This window comes from Tasmannia lanceolata, unplaced genomic scaffold (genome assembly GCF_043159265.1).
Source record: "Tasmannia lanceolata isolate RefF3 unplaced genomic scaffold, GAP_Taslan_0.1 ptg000018l, whole genome shotgun sequence".
NCBI classification, from domain to species: Eukaryota; Viridiplantae; Streptophyta; class Magnoliopsida; order Canellales; family Winteraceae; genus Tasmannia; species Tasmannia lanceolata.
Window position 1 is genome coordinate 19,178,147 of NW_027518695.1, and position 17,279 is coordinate 19,195,425.

Below are 17,279 nucleotides of genomic sequence, written 5' to 3' on the forward strand. Positions count from 1 at the left end.
ACAGAAAGAGGTAATAAATTCACACTGGCCCCTAAATCTAAAAGAGCATGATTAATATGAGTATTTCCAATAGTGCATGCAATGGTAGGACATCCCGGGTCCTTGTACTTAGCCACCATCTGTTGAGACAAGATGGAACTAATGTTTGCAGCCAAGAATGCCTTCTTGGGTACATTAGACTTGCGCTTTTGTGTGCACAAGTCTTTTAAAACTTTGGCATAAGTCGGGACTTCGGAAATCGCATCTAACAATGGAATATTAATTTGCACTTGTTTAAACATATTTAAAATTTTCTCCTTAGCAGCCACATTTTTATTATTAGCAAGTCTCCTTGGAAAAGGAGCTTTAGGCACATACTCTTTTTCAGGTGGAGAAACTGCCTGCTCTGTACTTACCTGTTCGGGCTCTTCTTCTGAACCAATGGAGGATGACTCTTTACTTACCTTAATTGGAGATTCTTGAGCATCTTTAGAAGGTTCGGATCTGCCCTCCTCCCTTTGATATTCTCTGCCACTCCTTAAAGCAAATACAGCGTTACAGTGATCGGAGGGCTCCTGCTGCGGCAAGTTTGGTTGCATGGGATTCAACTGATTTACCTGTGGTTGTTGATTCCCATTTATGGCCACATTCCTTGGATTAGGAATTGGTTGACTTGGCATCTTCCCCTTTTCCCTTTCATGCAAGGCCATGGCAAGTTGGGAGATTTGCTTCTCCATATTGTGTTGGCTTGTCATGAAAGTGCTAGTGAGAAGTTCTATGCTCTTTTCTAAGGAAGTTATGCGTGCCAACTCCCCTTGTTTTGGAAAACCCGATGGTTGCTGATTTGAAACATTATTTAAAATTGGGTTTTGAAAAGGTGGAGGTGTGGTTAGGGGTGGTCGAACATTCATAGAAGGGAAGGTGGGCCTAGGTTGGCCAAATTGGCCTTGACCTTGGAAATTTGATGGCCCTCCTTGATAATTCCCTTGATTCCAAGAAAAGTTGGGATGATTCCTCCATCCCGGATTATATGTGCTACTATATGGATTATTTAAAACCATGGCACTTGCATTTTCATTAGAATTACCAAATTTAGCAAGAGTTGGGCACTCTTCCATGACATGGTCCGTGGCTTGACACCAATTGCACATAGGAACACTATGTGCAATTTGATGGACCTGTGAAGGTCCTTTGACAACTATTGCTTCTAGCCTTTTGATTAGGCTATCAAGATGGGCCTCCTTAGCCACGGCACCCTCTATTAGAAATCCCTTACCTGTGTTGGCTCTCTCACCTTCTTGAGTGGATTCCCACTCTCTTGTTTTTTCCGCCAAATCAAGTAAGAAGTTCCATGCCGCAGCCTCATCTGTGAAAGATGTAAAACCGTTAGGACACATGGACTCAAGAAGTTGCTTTGTTTGGTAATCTATGCCCTCATAAATAATTTGGCATAAATGCCACACATCAATTCCATGGTGAGGACACTCTTGGAGTAGGTCCTTGAACCTCTCCATAAACTTAGAAAATGACTCTAATGGCTTTTGTTTGAATTGTAAAATATCGTTCCTAAGCTTATTAGTTTTATGTAATGGAAAAAACTTTTTTAGGAAAGCGACGGCGAACTCCTCCCAAGTGGTGATGGAGTTCGTTGGTAAGCCATAGAGCCACTTTTTAGCTCCCTCCTTGAGTGAAAACGTAATAAACCGCAACTTTACCGCATCATCGGTAAGTTGTTGCATCTTAATTAAAGCACATACATCTTCAAACTCACGCAAAAATAAATAAGCATCCTCCGAAGGGAGGCCATGAAAATGAGGAAGCAAAGAAATAAATTGCGATTTTAGCTCAAAATTATTGCCCTGCGCAACCGGCAATCTAATGCAAGAAGGTTGCGCGGTTCGGGCCGGATAGAAGCGATCGCGTAAACTCTTTGGCGGCTCTTGTTCTTCCGCCATGGCTACTTGATTTGGATTTGGTTCGATGTCTTCCTCCGTCTCTAACCGGTTTGCTCTTTCTAGTCGATTGGCCGAGTTCCGCACCCAACCTTCACTCATAAACACAGGAAAACCAAGTAAGAGAGATGGATAGCCAAGAAACCAAAAAATATAACTAAAATAAAAATAACTACTAATCTAACACTTCGAATAATTAAGATTCTAATGCAACTCTCTTCCCCGGCAGCGGCGCCAAAAACTTGTTAGAGATATTAAATAACCGCAAGTGCACGGATCGTGTAAATACGGGTCGAACTCAAGGAAGAGAAATCTAGTTGTCAATCCTATTCTTTTACCGATTAGAATACTAGCTATGATATAATGTTGCCTGGAATGGACTCAGGATTTCCGTGGACTTAGACCTCGGAGTCAACACTATATATAAGCGTATATTCTATTCAATCTAAGAATCAAATTTAACTAAGATCTTTTTGATTTAAAATCCTAATTTAGGCAAAGTGTACCAAATTTTAATGATCTCTATTAACTACTTATCTAATTTAATTAGAAAACTAAATTTTAAGGGCTTAAGTAAATTGAAAAATTGCAAAAGTAATTTGGAATAGTGTAAAAAAACTTAATTCAATATAAAAGATTACTTAGGGTTAGAATCCACCATGGGTTTGGATAAAATTGATTAATTAAAATAACTCTTGAATTGGGTTGAAAATTCGATTAATTGGTCAATAAAGAATAAGATCAAAGGGATGTCATTCCTTATAAGTAATTAATCAAATCCACTCTCCAATTTACATTGATTATATAGAACTTTATATTTGTTAATCAACAATTATTCATACGAAAGGGAAAAGCCAATGGCATGAATGATTGGGATTTTCCAAACACAAACTCCTACACAATTTTTCAATTGAGTAGATTGATTTAATTATAATTATTTCTCCTTCCCCATGGTTTCAACTAAACCCTAAGTAAATAGGATTTAGTTACTCATGAAGAAGGGAAGAAAAACAAAAATAAACGAGATAGATAGGAGAAGAATTGCCATATAGAACTTGAAAGAAAATTAAACAAAAACTAATTACTTCTTCACTAACTTGAATTGAAACAAAATTACATCAAATTGAACTTAAAATAAATAACAAAAATTAAATAGAACTTAGTCTTTTTCTCCTCCAACTTTGGTTGCATCTTCCTCCTTCAAGCTTTAATGTCACCTTGAGTTTGAATGGTGGATGATGATGCCTTGGATTGAGAGTTGAAAAGAAAAAGAAAAAGAAAAAGAAAGAACAAGAAAACCTAAGGGAGAGAGCTTGAGAGTAGTGGAGAGAAAAAGAGAAAAAAATAGAGTGAAAAGAATGTCTTCTTTTTTCCCCTATGTAGCTTTCTTCCCCTTCTATTTTTATCCCCAAGAAAAGACACAACCTTGGCATCTCTTTTGTATTTTTGGCAATCACACCTGTAATTGATAATTCTGCAACTTCCACCATTTATTTGTAATGGCAAGCTTCTTCTTTCTTTTATCAGAATTTTAGCAACTTGGCACTTGCTTTGGGTAAGTTTCTGTTGACTTTTTGCCTCTTCCCTTATTTTTTACGTGGGAGAATGGTTGGGAATTTTGGCAACTTTCTCTCCTTCATTGTGGGTCCCACCTATATTATAGTGGAATCAAGTAAAACAAATTAGTAGCCACATATGTATAAAACAATCATGCATATAATGACAAAAGGAATGAGAAAATATCAAGTGGGTCCCACTTTTCATAAGACAATCTCTATTTTGGTTCAAAAATTCCCAACATGGCTACGGCTTTGCCTATTTTGAAATCAGCCATGATGTCATGCTTATCTCAACGGTTCGGATTATCCCATGGGTTGCAATATTTAGAAATAGTGAGAGCAAGTGCAAGTAGGTGAAATAGAAATGTAAAGATTTGCATATGTTTTGTAATTGCATGTGGGTCCCATAGGTATATTATATAATATATGAATCACATAGCAATTACCATTTTTAATCCAAAACCGTTGGCTGCTTTTGGAAATCAAAGTTTGCATGGTTTTTGTATAACTCTAGTGGGTCCCACTTTTTATACAATATAGAAACTTTCCAACCAAAAACGTGAAGGATTGCATGTTGTATAAACAAGCTTGCATATATGATTTTCTTTGATGAGTGGTCGGTGCATTCAAATTAGCAAGTGGTCGATGGCTTTGGAAACTTTCTATTTTGCATAAAATCATGGCTGCTATGCTAGTGTTGTCTGGATGAATGGATTGCATGCATATAAATCCGATGAATACGTGGGCTGCTCTTAGTGTTTTTTTTTTCAATTGGGTACCACTTATAATATAATATATTAGAAAATAGAACACAAACGTGGGCTGATGTTGTTGTTGCATGGGAGAATGGGTCCCACCATGAATAAAAAGAAGCAATATTTACACCCCTTTTATTACTAAAGACACCCATCGCCAGTGTACATTTACACTAGGTGTCCCTGGTAATAAAACAAGGGTGTAAAAACGTGGGCTCTTATCAAGTGGATCCCACCATTTCCAAAAATCCAAGTTCGCACCCACTTTATAGAATAATCTAACCGTCCATTTTGTGGGCCTTGATGTAACTTGATTGCACTCCTAATCGTCTTTATAAAATGATCCCAACCTCCCATTTGATGATTCCACAAATGGTAGTTATTCCGTGGTTGTCTTCACACGTGAATTTTTCTTTGGAATTTTATCTCTTTAGCTCCATTTATTAGGAAAATCCATAAATAACCCTGAAACACCAGAAACACACAAAATATTAGTAGCACCACTTTAAATGATAAAAATATGCATGTTTTACTACACTAGGATTCACACATAAATGTGTTTATCACACTCCAGGAGACGCACGAAGGAATTTGCGGAGAACATCTGGGGGGGCAAAGCCCTGGCAATAAAAGTGCTGCTCAGAGGTCTGTATTGGCCCACCATAAGGCAGGATGCGCTGAGTCTGGTTAAAAGGTGTGAGAGATGTCAGAAATTCTCTCCCACCATCCACCAGCCCGCCGTAGCGATGGCTCCAATTATTAGTCCACTCCCCTTCGCAGTATGGGGGATGGACATCCTAGGCCCTTTCCCTCCGGCCTCTGGAAAGCACATGTTCGTGGTAGTGGCGATCGACTATTTCACTAAGTGGGTGGAGGCAGAACCTCTAGCACAGATCACAGAGCAAAATGTGCAGAACTTCTTCTGGAAATCAATAGTTTGCAGATTTGGGATTCCCCGCGCCTTGATAACGGACAACGGCAAACAGTTCGACTGCCGGAACTTTCGAAAGTTCTGCTCTGACCTAAAGATTGAACAGAGGTTCATTTCAGTAGCTCACCCCCAGACCAATGGGCAAACGGAAGTGACTAATAGGATCCTGCTTCAGGGGATAAAGAAAAGACTGGATGAAAAAGCTGGTCGATGGGCAGATGAGCTTTACCACATTCTATGGGCGTACCGCACTACTCCTCGTACGCCAACTGGTGAATCGCCATTCAACCTCTCCTTTGGAACGGAGGCTGTGATACCAGTCGATATATGCACTCCGTCTCCTAGAGTCACCAGCTTCAACGAGCAGCTTAACAGTGACGGACTCCGCGCCAATCTCGACTTACTAGAGGAGATCCGGGAAGAATCTCGAATTCGAGTCGCCGCCTACAAGCAGAAAGCATCCAACTATCATGACTCCAAGATACGTCCTAGAGAATTCCGGACAGGAGATTTAGTCCTGAAGAGAGCAGCAGTATCCCAACCAACTAAAGTCGGGAAACTCTCCCCGACTTGAGAGGGGCCATATCGAGTGAAAGAAGTCATCCGCCCAGGAAGCTACAAGCTAGAGACATTGGAGGAGCATTTGTTACTCCACGCGTGGAACTCCAAAAACCTTAGGAAATATTATCAGTAGACGCATCGCCCGGCTTGACAGGTGATTTTGTAAAATTACGTTTATGTTAATATGAATAAATGATTCTTTTTGCAAATCTAGATTTTCTCTTATCACTTATATCTGGAAACCCAGTTCACAAAACTTGGGTACTCTCTGGAAACCCAGTTCACAAAACTTGGGTACTCTCTGGAAACCCAGTTCACAAAACTTGGGTACTTTCTGGAAACCCAGTTCACAAAACTTGGGTACTCTCTGGAAACCCAGTTCACAAAACTTGGGTACTCTCTGGAAACCCAGTTCACAAAACTTGGGTACTCTCTGGAAACTCGGTTCACAAACTTGGGTACTTTCTGGAAACCCAGTTCACAAAACTTGGGTACTCTCTGGAAACCCAATTCACAAACTTGGGTACTTTCTGGAAACCCAGTTCACAAAACTTAGGTACCCTCTGGGGGGCAAGCTTAAGTACTCTCTGAAAACAGGAGGCAAGCCGGGCTAGTCACTCACCTATAGTTTATCAAAGACGAAGGAGGACAGAAGAGCACAAATATGGACAAGTATAATTTCATTGATTCAAATGTGGGGGCCTTGAGGGCCATTACAGAATTAGCCTAAAAAGGCTGTCAAAAAAAAGAAGAAGGAATGGGAGTCCTGGGGTCTCAAAGACCATTACAAAAAGAAACAGAAAATACTAAGAGATATCCGGAACAGAGGCAGTGTCGGCAGCGGCATCAGCAGGGGCCTCTGGCTCCTCGTCAACAATCGTCGGCCTGGAAGGAAGAGTCAGGTTAGCCATCACCAAGTTCGGGTTGCACGCCTGGAGTTCCTGGAGGCAGTCGTAGTACCCAAGACTATAAGCCTCACTCGACAGGCTAAAGAGCTCGGCCTCTTTCTCCTCTGCAGCCGCCTTCACCGCGACGTTCTGCCTCTCCTTGGCTCTTTCCCTTTGGGCGCTCATGGCCTCGGCAGCCTTATCCAGCTTCTGTCTCTCTAGGGCCAAATCCTCCATCAGCAGCCTCTTCTCAGCTTCCACCCGTCCGATGCTCGTTTGGAGCTCCTTGACCTCAGTGGCCAGCTTCCCGTTCACCTCTTTAGATTTGGTGATGGCTTCGGAGAACTTCTTGCTCTTCTCCTTGAGATCGTTATAGTATACACCAATCTACAGACAGAGATAAGCATCAGTATAGGAAGAAAGCAAAAGACGGACAGAAAGTAAACAAATTCATTACCTGATAGAGTGAAGAGAACACCGCCTCTTCGCCAGTAGCTGGCGGCTCGTGGATAACTTGTTGCTTGTCCTTTCCAAGAAGACATTTGCTCACAATCTCAGCCGCTACTCGACTCTCGCCCAGCCCGGCATCGTCCTTCTGAACGGCCCAATTCGGCTGAAAAACATTGTCACTCGACCTCACGGGAGGACGGGCTCCAGCTCCAGTTCCAGTGGATGTACCACCAGACTTAGAGGAACCACCTCGTTGAGCAAATGGGCCCACTAGCCTCACTGTGGTTTTTGCCCTCTGAGCCGGAGATGGCGCAGTGTCTCGTGACGGGGCCGGACTCGCCAGCTCAGTCGTCTTTCTCTTTTTGCGCTCTTGGAGCGCCTGTTGAGCCCCTTCTTGCGCCCTTGGCTGGGCCCCTTGCCTTATCTTCTCAACAGTTGATTGTTTCTTCGTCTCTGCAAGTAAGCAAGCAGTCAGAAGCATATAAAAAAAAGAAGCAGATTTTAAGAGTCTAGCTACATACGTGCCGGAGTCGCGGTACTTATACCAAGTCTGACCAGAATATTTTCTCCTGAAAAATCCGAACAGTGGATGAGGCCTGTTCGTTCAACCTCCTTCCGCATCAAGGCGAATGTCCTCGCATCTTCAGCCTCAAGAAGCGGTTTGCGACTCAGTCCGGTGGTATCCGGAGTGTCCCACACTAAAGGGACCGGCCAGGCCTCACTGGCTCCCTTATCCTCGACATAGAAGAACCTATTCTTCCACGTATGTATCGACGAGGGGATGCCAGTAATTATTTTCAAATCAGGGCGCTGGCTAATATAAATCCAGCCCCCCTCCTTGTGTCTCTTCAGATGTGCACAAGCACGGAATAGCGGCAAGGTCACGCTCCTCTCTAGCCGGCCGTGGACAAGGTACAAGAACCCAGTCAGTAACCTCCATGAGTTCGGAGCAACCTGGGCTGGGGCCAATCCGTAGTATCGGAGCACCGCTGAAAAGAACGGGTGCAAAGGGAACCGAAGTCCTGCTCTCAATGACTCCTCATAGATACAGAGGTCCTGACTCTCATTACAGGCCCTATCTCCTTCTATGGCCGCCCTCAGCTCAAATCTTGGGGGCACACAATATTTATCTCTAATGTCCCCCAGCATGGACTCGGTGAGGTGATTTTCCTCAACTAGAGCCCGCATGTTGTACTTAGGGTTGGCCTCCATCCGTGCTCTAGCGATGACCTCCACGACCCGGCCAGGAAAAAACATTGTCGACGCTTCAGCAACATCACTACGCCCACTCCCCCCTACTCGGTGGAGACTATCAGTCGGGAGTGGGGTGGCGTTCAGATCTAATATCACTTCGTCCTTGTCCCCTCCGTCGTCGCTGTCTATAATATCTACTCTAGTGGCCGGACTAGCCATTACAGGCTCCAGAAGCGGCCTAAGTTCTGAGCTACTACTGGTGGAAGACTCAGAACCGGACTCGTAACTCGAACTACTATCAGACATGTAGTAAAAAGAAAGGCTGAGAAAAATACCAGGGAGAGTAGAGAGCTCCTAAAGATCCACGCGCAAACTCCAAACACGAACTGCGAAGCCGAACTCACAGAGGAGGAGGAGAAGAAAAGTGAAAAGTGAAAAATGAGAGGTAAAAACCTCCTTTTATAACTTTTCAAAGGCGGTGTGGCATTAAATGCGAAGCACGCATCTCGAGGGCACTCAAATGACGCCACGTGGCCCTTATTAATGACGGACACATTCTCCCAGGCAAAGATGTGATTGGGCACGCGCGTATGAATACGCGCCTACACGCACCTATCCCCAAAGAACTTCGGACTGGACCTCCGGACTAAATTCCAGCCGGACTCCGGACTGGATTCTGTACTCCGGACTGGATATAACGCGTTTCTACAAAACGACAAAAACCAGTCCGGCCCAAGCCGGACTGGATATAACGCGTTTCTACAAAACGACAAAAACCAGTCCGGCACGACAAAAACCAGTCCTGCCCAAGCCGAACTGGATATAACGCGTTCTACAAAACGACAAAAACCAGTCCGGCCCAAGCCGGACTGGATATGACGCGTTCGCTAAACGACAAATGCCAGTCCGGCCCAAGCCGGACTGACGAACTCCGGACTGGACCTCCAACCGGACTCCGGACTGGACCTCCAGCCGGACTCCGGACTGGACCCCCAACCGGACTCCGGACTGGACCTTCAGCCGGACTCCGGACTGACGGACTCCGGACGGGACCCCTGGACTTAATTCTCCGATTCACTTCCACACGGCGTTTGCCCGTCCAGACAATCGATCAACCACACTTTCCCAAGTCACTCAATGACTTGGAAAACTGGGGGGCAACTGATGGGGTGTAAAGCTCCAGCCTCTCACAGGCCGCCACCTGTCCTGGAGTAGGTGAACTCTAGCCTCTCACAGGCCGCCACATGTCCCGGAGTAGGTGAGCTCCAGCCTTTCACAGGCCGCCACCTGTCCCGGAGTAGGTGAGCTCCAGCCTTTCACAGGCCGCCAACTGTCCTGGGTAGGTGAACTCCAGCCTCTCACAGGCCGCCACCTGTCCTGGAGTAGGTGAACTCCAGCCTCTCACAGGCCGCCACCTGTCGACACATGTCCTGGACACCTCACCAGGTTCTCCCCTATAAATAGGGGTTCAAAGCTCAAACCAAGGGGTAATACGAAAAACCCTCTCCACCCTAAACTCTTAGACTAGCTTTGCACTCCTGCTCATACTGACTTGAGTGTCAAAGGCCTGTCCGGAGTAAAACCCGGGTTGGTCTTCTGACCTCGCTTGCCTTGTGCAGGACTTAGCCCTCATAGCAGGACTCAGCCACTTCGCTCCCCTTCACTCCGGTCCCTCAGGACTCTGCTCCTCTGGTCATCCAGCTCAGCTCTTACGTCATTGTCGTACCTGTTACCGATTTTAGGTCTAACAGGATCCAATTTTCCTAGCAACCCTCGTTTAAAAGATGAATCAATTACAAAGTGCAGTCTAATGAGCCACTCAAAATAATAAAAAAAAAAAAGAGTGCAGTCAAGCTAAAGACAGATTTACCCTTTTTATACCTTATTGATATAGCGAGTATTGGTAGCAAAACAGGATTTCGTTCGGAAGATAAAAAAACGAAAACATGCGCAAAAGACAAGGGAGTGAGACTGTATCCCCACAAAATGCAAAATAAGCCATGGAATTGATCAAATCATCAGTCAATTCCCCTTTGTTTTGGTAGGAAAGTTGGGATTGGACCTCCAACCTCAGGGTTGGAGAACATACTCTTTACCTTTGAGCTAGAGGCTCAACCCCTCATTGGTCAAATCCATATTGATATTGTCTCTATATTCGAAAAGAAATCCCATTTTGGAATTCTTTTCCTTTATACATCATTTTAAATTTTCCATGTAACACATTCATCTTCATTTTATTTATTTCAACCATTGCTACAACCCAGGAAGAAGAATGTTGAGCTAAAACTCAGAGTCGCCTGCTTTAAAACCATCAAAGATCCCCTCGTTCGGCATGCATTGTTGTAAGGTGTCCATGTTGCCAAGAAATGGTAAGAAACAAACGTATTTTCAATTGCCCTTCATGTAATCATTTTACCCATACTTTGATCCACCAATCAAATGATCCTAACCGTATAGTATAGACCAGTGAAAGATCAAGCAAACAATCTGCAATACAGAAAACACCATCAAAACAGAGTCGTGGGTCTGCTTCAATGTGCATATACACTCAATTTCTGTGTATAGTTTATACACACAACCATTCTTCCTACTTCAGTGTTTATCAAATTGCAATCTGATGTCAGAGTAAACTCATGCAAACAGAGATACATTTAAAATGTAGATGTTTCTGCAACCATTCTGATCTTGGAGAGGTAGATGTCGTTTTGGCTAATTCTATCAGATGCTGTACAGAATAAGACACCAAACACCAGCTGCTAATAGTTTCTATATGTCAGATAATTTATGAAAAGAAAATTCCTACAGATCTATATTATTTATACAAAAAGGAATTACTTTCCAAACAGGGTTGTCTAGTGGTTTTTTGCAAAGCCAGGGGGATGGTTTTCTGGGCAAGCTGTGGTGCAATCCAAGAGGTGGTTTTCTGGGACATGAAAGGTTGAGTTTTTTTCCCACAGAGCTTAGAACCTCAGCTTCGAAGGGAGGGTTTCTGCTGGGACAAGTTTAACATTAAAGAAGATAATATATGATTAAGAGAGATACATCAATGATTACAGGAAGGACATGGTAACACTCAAAGAAATAATAGAGAAGAAAGCGAACCCAGGATTACATGGAAGAAATTAAATAGCCAAATCTAAACACCAACAAAGTAGGCTCAATCATCTATCCATAGCTGGATGATTATAGTAGATAGAATAAAAATTATTCATAATACCCTGAAGGTGAGACCAGAGGCGTGGAACTTTTGGTCCTCGAGCTGTTCTAACCGCTCGATCATTGGAGACGTCAGATAGTTCTCCCAATCACCCACCTCCCCTTTCCTAAATAAAGTGTTATTCCCAATGCCCAAAATAAAGCTAACTCCTGTCTTGTTCAATTGCAAATTGCTCATTGTCTTAAAACTACATAACTGTATTATTTCCTCCACCACCCCAACTTTCTCTTCCTCTAGAGAGAAAGGTTGCCCCAAGAACTCAGCCAACTTCTTCAAATGAAATGTGGGATCTTGTTTCATCTCCTCATACTTCAAAAACAAGACCCTTCCAGGCCTTTCTTGGCTTTCCTTCCAATACCCCAACACATGATCCCAATAAGGACCGAAAGGCGAAACTCCCTCACAAAACAAGTCGAAGGCCTCTTCGAGAGGAAGGGGAGGTCCTAGACTCTGGGGTCTAAACTTGTTATAGTAAGACCACGTGGATATGAAGGTATCTCTTGGATTACGACATATGTAAACAATCCGAGAATCAGATTGTATTGCCGATGGCGGTAATGAATTGTAAGGCGCGTGTGTAGAAAATAGTCTAGGGTGAGAAAGGTTTGAGAAATAAGAAACAGGATCATCTTCCAAGAACATTATATTCGAAGAAAGGGATAAGTGAATGGGAGTTATTGTTGAGCAAGGGATGGTTAGTGAAAGTGTAACGAGTGCGGTTCACAATGGCGAAAACGAGAGCCTTCAACCAAGTTGTACCCGTTTTGGGTGCGGCGCTCACTAGTACATCGGTGTTGTAGGCTTGAAATTGTTGATGGCATTCCATTACTGCTTTCAAGCACAGTAAAGGATACCAAAAGCCTTGGTATTGGTAGATATGGGGTCCGAACCACCCATTCCCTTTTGGGAGGGAGGAGACTAGTTCCTCTCATTTTTTGCTTATTTGTTCTTCATTTTCAGGCAAGTTAGTGGCTGGAATTTGGGATGTAGCCATGAAGAAGATGGGAGTTGAAGGATCTCAGTTATGATTAGTGTCCTCACAGGATTTTGATAGCTTTGGCTACATGAAAGCATATTTATGTATCTCCAAGAAGCAGCTCACATGAAATTCTTGCTGCAGTGGGACCATGATCTTCACCCAATCTTTGACGGATCTTTGTTGTGTATCTTTTTTGTATTTTGTCCCCTTAATCTATAAAATTACATACCTAGCAAAAGAAGAAAAGGCAAATGTGGCATGATGGTAAGTGGCACACCATATATAGTGGAAAACAGCAGAGCAATCCTAATCATTCCATCACGAAGGATATGGATATTTTTACTAATTGAATCTTTTTCTTTGTACTTTAAAAAGGACCCTTAACAGCTTTATGATTTTTACCTCTTGATGATGACCAGGTGAATAAATATATATTTATTTTCATAAGATTAATCCATACTTTTTGCCTCCGAAATTTATTTAATTTTTGTCGTTTTTGTAAAAGAAGTATTCTACTTTGCTTTATTTGCAAAAACAGTCTTCTTGTTTAACAATTTGGCAATAGAGTCGTTGCATTCGAGTGAATTTTGCAAATCAGGTTGTGACATCAATTTGTGACCAAAATACCAACGGTAGATTTTTTTTAACATATAGAAAGACCAAAATGTTACATGTTGAAAACAAAGTTACCAATGATGCTCAGTGATATGTTTTGAAATTTTATAAAGGGCGATGATAACCCCCCCCCCCCCCCCCCCCCCATGCGTGCTCCCCCCTTCTAATATGTTCACTTCAAATCACGTTATAAGGGGTATGTGTTCACATCAAATCACGTTATAAGGGGGCGCATGCGTACTGCAGGGTTGAAAGTTTGTTGAGAAAATCCGCCGGGCAATCCGATCCGATCGTGCACAAATTAACGAAAAGTAAAATAAACCAAACCACAAGATGAACACCTAGATTTACGTGGTTCGGCCAAGCCTACTCCACGGGCAAGAAACACGATCTTCCACTATAAATAAAAAATAAAAAAATACAAGGATTACAATGGATTAATCTCAAACCCACAACCCTTTCCATGCTTCTCAAACCCGAGACCGTACACCGAGAGTAACCCAAGAGAAAACCCACAAGAGAATACCCGAGAAAAAACCCGAGAGAATCCCGAGAAGAAACCCAATTTCTCTCTTTCTCTCTCCCTCTCTTCTCTCTCTCTCTCTCTCTCTCTCTCTCTCTCTCTCTCTCTCTCTCCCCTTTTTGTCTCTCCCCACGTGAGAGTAAAAACATCTCTCGTTTATATCACTTAGGTTTTAGAAAAACCTAAAAACATTGCCGTTTTTGCATTTGCATCGAGTGGTGGGAAATTAGGCAACTTTCCCAACAATCTCCACGTTGGCTTATTTCCCAACCACCATAAAGATTTTCTACTGATGTCTCTACCGGTCCATTATTACCGCAAACCACCATTGGCCTTCCAAAGTACCAGCTACACACCCTCGAATCACCTTGGTTCTGACTCCACCCGATTCGATCAACACGACCAATGCACTTGTGTAGCTACCTACCCGTTGACTCACCCAGTCAACCTTGGAGAGGGATCTCGATCCATGAATTGAGAAAGATAGGACCGGGGATTCCATTTCCATAGGGAAACCTATCGATGGTCACATTGGGACGGGAACAAATGGGAAGTATGCCCCGGTTTGATTTTTGTTCGGATGAGACGGCAGTGAACAATCTATAGAGAGCAAGGCACCCGTATTTTCCCTAGATCCTAAAAATGATCGTTGGGAGAGAGATTTGAGAGGGATCAAGTATGCCCCGGTTTGATTCTTGTATTGAAAGCTCACTTTTATTTTTATTTTTTTTCCTTTCCTAGCTGTACAGCTTATATATACTATGGGTACTCACATTCTTTTACATTTTTTTATTGTTCTTGGCAGATTTTTTATAGTTAAAATATCTTTTTACATCAGGTATTACATTTTCTGATTAATTCCTCAGTTATCAAAACCAGTAATGTTCACATTTGTACATGTTTTGTTCAACGGTATAATCGAAAATGAACCCTTCACAAAAGGAAGTTGTTGGTGACATAAGCCACACCACCCGAAGTACAAACTACTCCATCGAACATCTTGATCTTTACCGTTCCAACTCTCATGACATCACAAGTAGACCCGTCACCCAAGAACGCTACACCCACCCTTGTCTCATGAAACGTATCAAAATATTCCCTCCTAGAGCATACATGAACAGAGCACCTTGAATCTAAAATCCACTCATCATGAGGAGAAACGTGATTACCTGTGGAGACTGTGAGAAAGTCTCCAAACTCTTCGCTCTGCTCATCCGTTACCACCACCACAATATTCATAGCACCATTGTTCGCCTAGTCAGCTCACTTCGGACAATCCCGCTTAATGTGGCCATATTCCTTGCAACGGTAATGTTGCACACCCTTTCCACCGACCCTGAATCTTGACCTGCCTTTTCCTGATCCCCTATTAGACGACCTTCCTCTTTGATTCCCACCTTGAACAACCAATCCGTGCTCTTCACTTCCACCAAGAAGAGGTTTCTTCCGCATCTCAATCGTTCCATCGCCCTTGACAAAGAAGAAGGAGAAGAAAATGTTAGGTCTTTTCTTTTTTTTCCCCTGTACTTCTAGTTCTAGAGTTTTTGTGGTTCTTTCCTTTTCTTTTGAATTTTGATTTCATTCTTTTCTAGGGTTTATGCTTCTATTTTTTTTCTAGGTTTCTTCTTCTTCTCTTTTATTTTTTTAGAGGGAAAAGGAGAGAGATTTGAGATTTTGAGTCCAAAACTTATTATTGCATTAATTATGAGCAAAATAACCAGTTTTGGCCTTTCCGATTAGGACATACATGGATTTTAAAAATTAGGATTTTACCAGCTAAAATATTGATTTTACAATCTTGGATTACATAATCTAGGTTTTAGCTTAGGCCCTGTTTGTTTCAGATTGTGAGGGCCGATTGTGAACCCCCAACTGATTATTGGCTCAAATTTACATTTAATTTTGAGCCAATAATCAGATGAGGTTTATGTTTAACTTATAAAATCGAAGGCCCTATTCATTTGAGATTGTGACAAGCGATTGTAAGCCCTAGATTGATTATTGGACTTAAAAGTATGTTTAAATTTGAGTCCAATAATTGGTTAAGGGGTCACAATCAGTTGGCACAATCTCAAACGAATAGGACCTAAGTTTTAGCTTGTAATATTCTAATATCTTAGATTCTTTTCTTTGTGAAATGATAATGCCACCCCTTTTCAACCCCTTCCATATGTAGAGATTGTCACGTAATTTTCATGACGGGGACAAGAAGACTACCATGGATACATACTTTTTGAAGGTCTTGTTGGTTTTGGATTTTGAGAATTGATTTTGAGTCCAGAACCGATTCTTGGACTCAACATTGCCTTAATTTTGAGCCCAATAACCGGTTTTGGACTTTGGGATTTGTTCGGGGATTTCTGTCATTTATACGATTAAGATGTGCTTTTTCATTTCTTTTTCATTTTATTTATTTATTGTTAGTTTTTGGAATTTTGTATGTGATGATCAATTTATCAGGGTTTTAGGGGTTTTGTTGTTGCGTTACATTCCATGGGCGAATTGAAATTGAGTTGTAACTGTCTGTTTTCATTGGCGAATTGAAATTGAAATTGAGTTGTAATTTTCTGTGTACTTGTTTAATTATTTGATTCCAATTCTTCTTTAATTTTGATTCCAACAATTGGTTCTGGACTCACAATTATAATTTTATGTGTTCTTGGGCTGAACTGACTCCAATAATTGGTTTTGGACTCACAATTTTGAGTCCAACTTGTTATAGTAACATGATTTGATTTTTTTTTGCATTATTTTTTCTAGGTTAAACGTTAAGAAGTGATAAGTGTCGAAGATTTTAAATTTTATTTTGGGGTAGTTCTACTTCTCGCAATATTAATTCTTCAAGTATGCCTTCTCTATCTGCAATCATCTTGAAAAAAATTATATAAATCGAATAATGTTATCATTACTTCGCTATATATATATGTGAGAATAGGGTTCCTGCGCTTAACCTCAGAAAGGGTTCCTGCGGTGGCATGTTATATGCAGATTATAACCATTCTCATTGGCTAAAAGATGGGGACCCACGTGAGAATAAAAATCCCAAAATGAAAATAAAGAAAAGACCGTCGAAACCTTCTCCTTCTCTACGTTTGGGTTTTTGGAGCTCTTCTCTGCTTCTCTCTGTCTGCCAAAACGAGGTTCTCTTCTCCACACGGCGGAAACCCAACGACGTATCTGCCACTTCTTCAACCCAAAAAGGTCGGTCCCCTCTTTCTTTACTCCTTTTTTTTTTCCTCTTGGGTTGGGATTTTTTTCCTTTTCCTCCTCTACGGTTGGGTTTTTTTCGTTTTTTCCCCTGGTTTGTTTTGATTTGTTTTCCTTTTCCTCCTCTACGGTTTGTTTTGATTTGGTTGGGTTTTGGTAAATTCGAAATTGGCATTTTGCCGCCACGTGGAGTGGGAGATTATAGAGTTCGTTGTTTCTACGCAAATCTGCAAATTGTTTAAAACCCAAATAGAACCCTAATCAAATCATCTTCTTTGATTTTTCTTTTTTTGGGTTGTCAAAACCATATGGTTCAGATTATTAGGGTTCCATATGGTTTTTTTGATTTTTTTTTCTTTTTTGGGTTGTGAAAACCATATGGTTCGAACCCTAATAATCTGGACGAAAACCAGATTTTTTTTCTTCCATGTTTTCCTTCATTAGGGTTCGAACAACATTGTTCCCATTTC

General features: G+C 41.9%; 1 non-coding gene across 1 annotated transcript; it reads left to right on the top strand.

Annotated features, from left to right (window-relative positions):
* The first annotated feature begins 1,446 nt into the window (after positions 1 to 1,446).
* LOC143852158 (small nucleolar RNA R71) lies at positions 1,447 to 1,553 on the top strand. Its single transcript, XR_013236723.1, has one exon. It is a non-coding gene; the product is annotated as a small nucleolar RNA R71 (small nucleolar RNA).
* Positions 1,554 to 17,279: the final 15,726 nt, after the last annotated feature.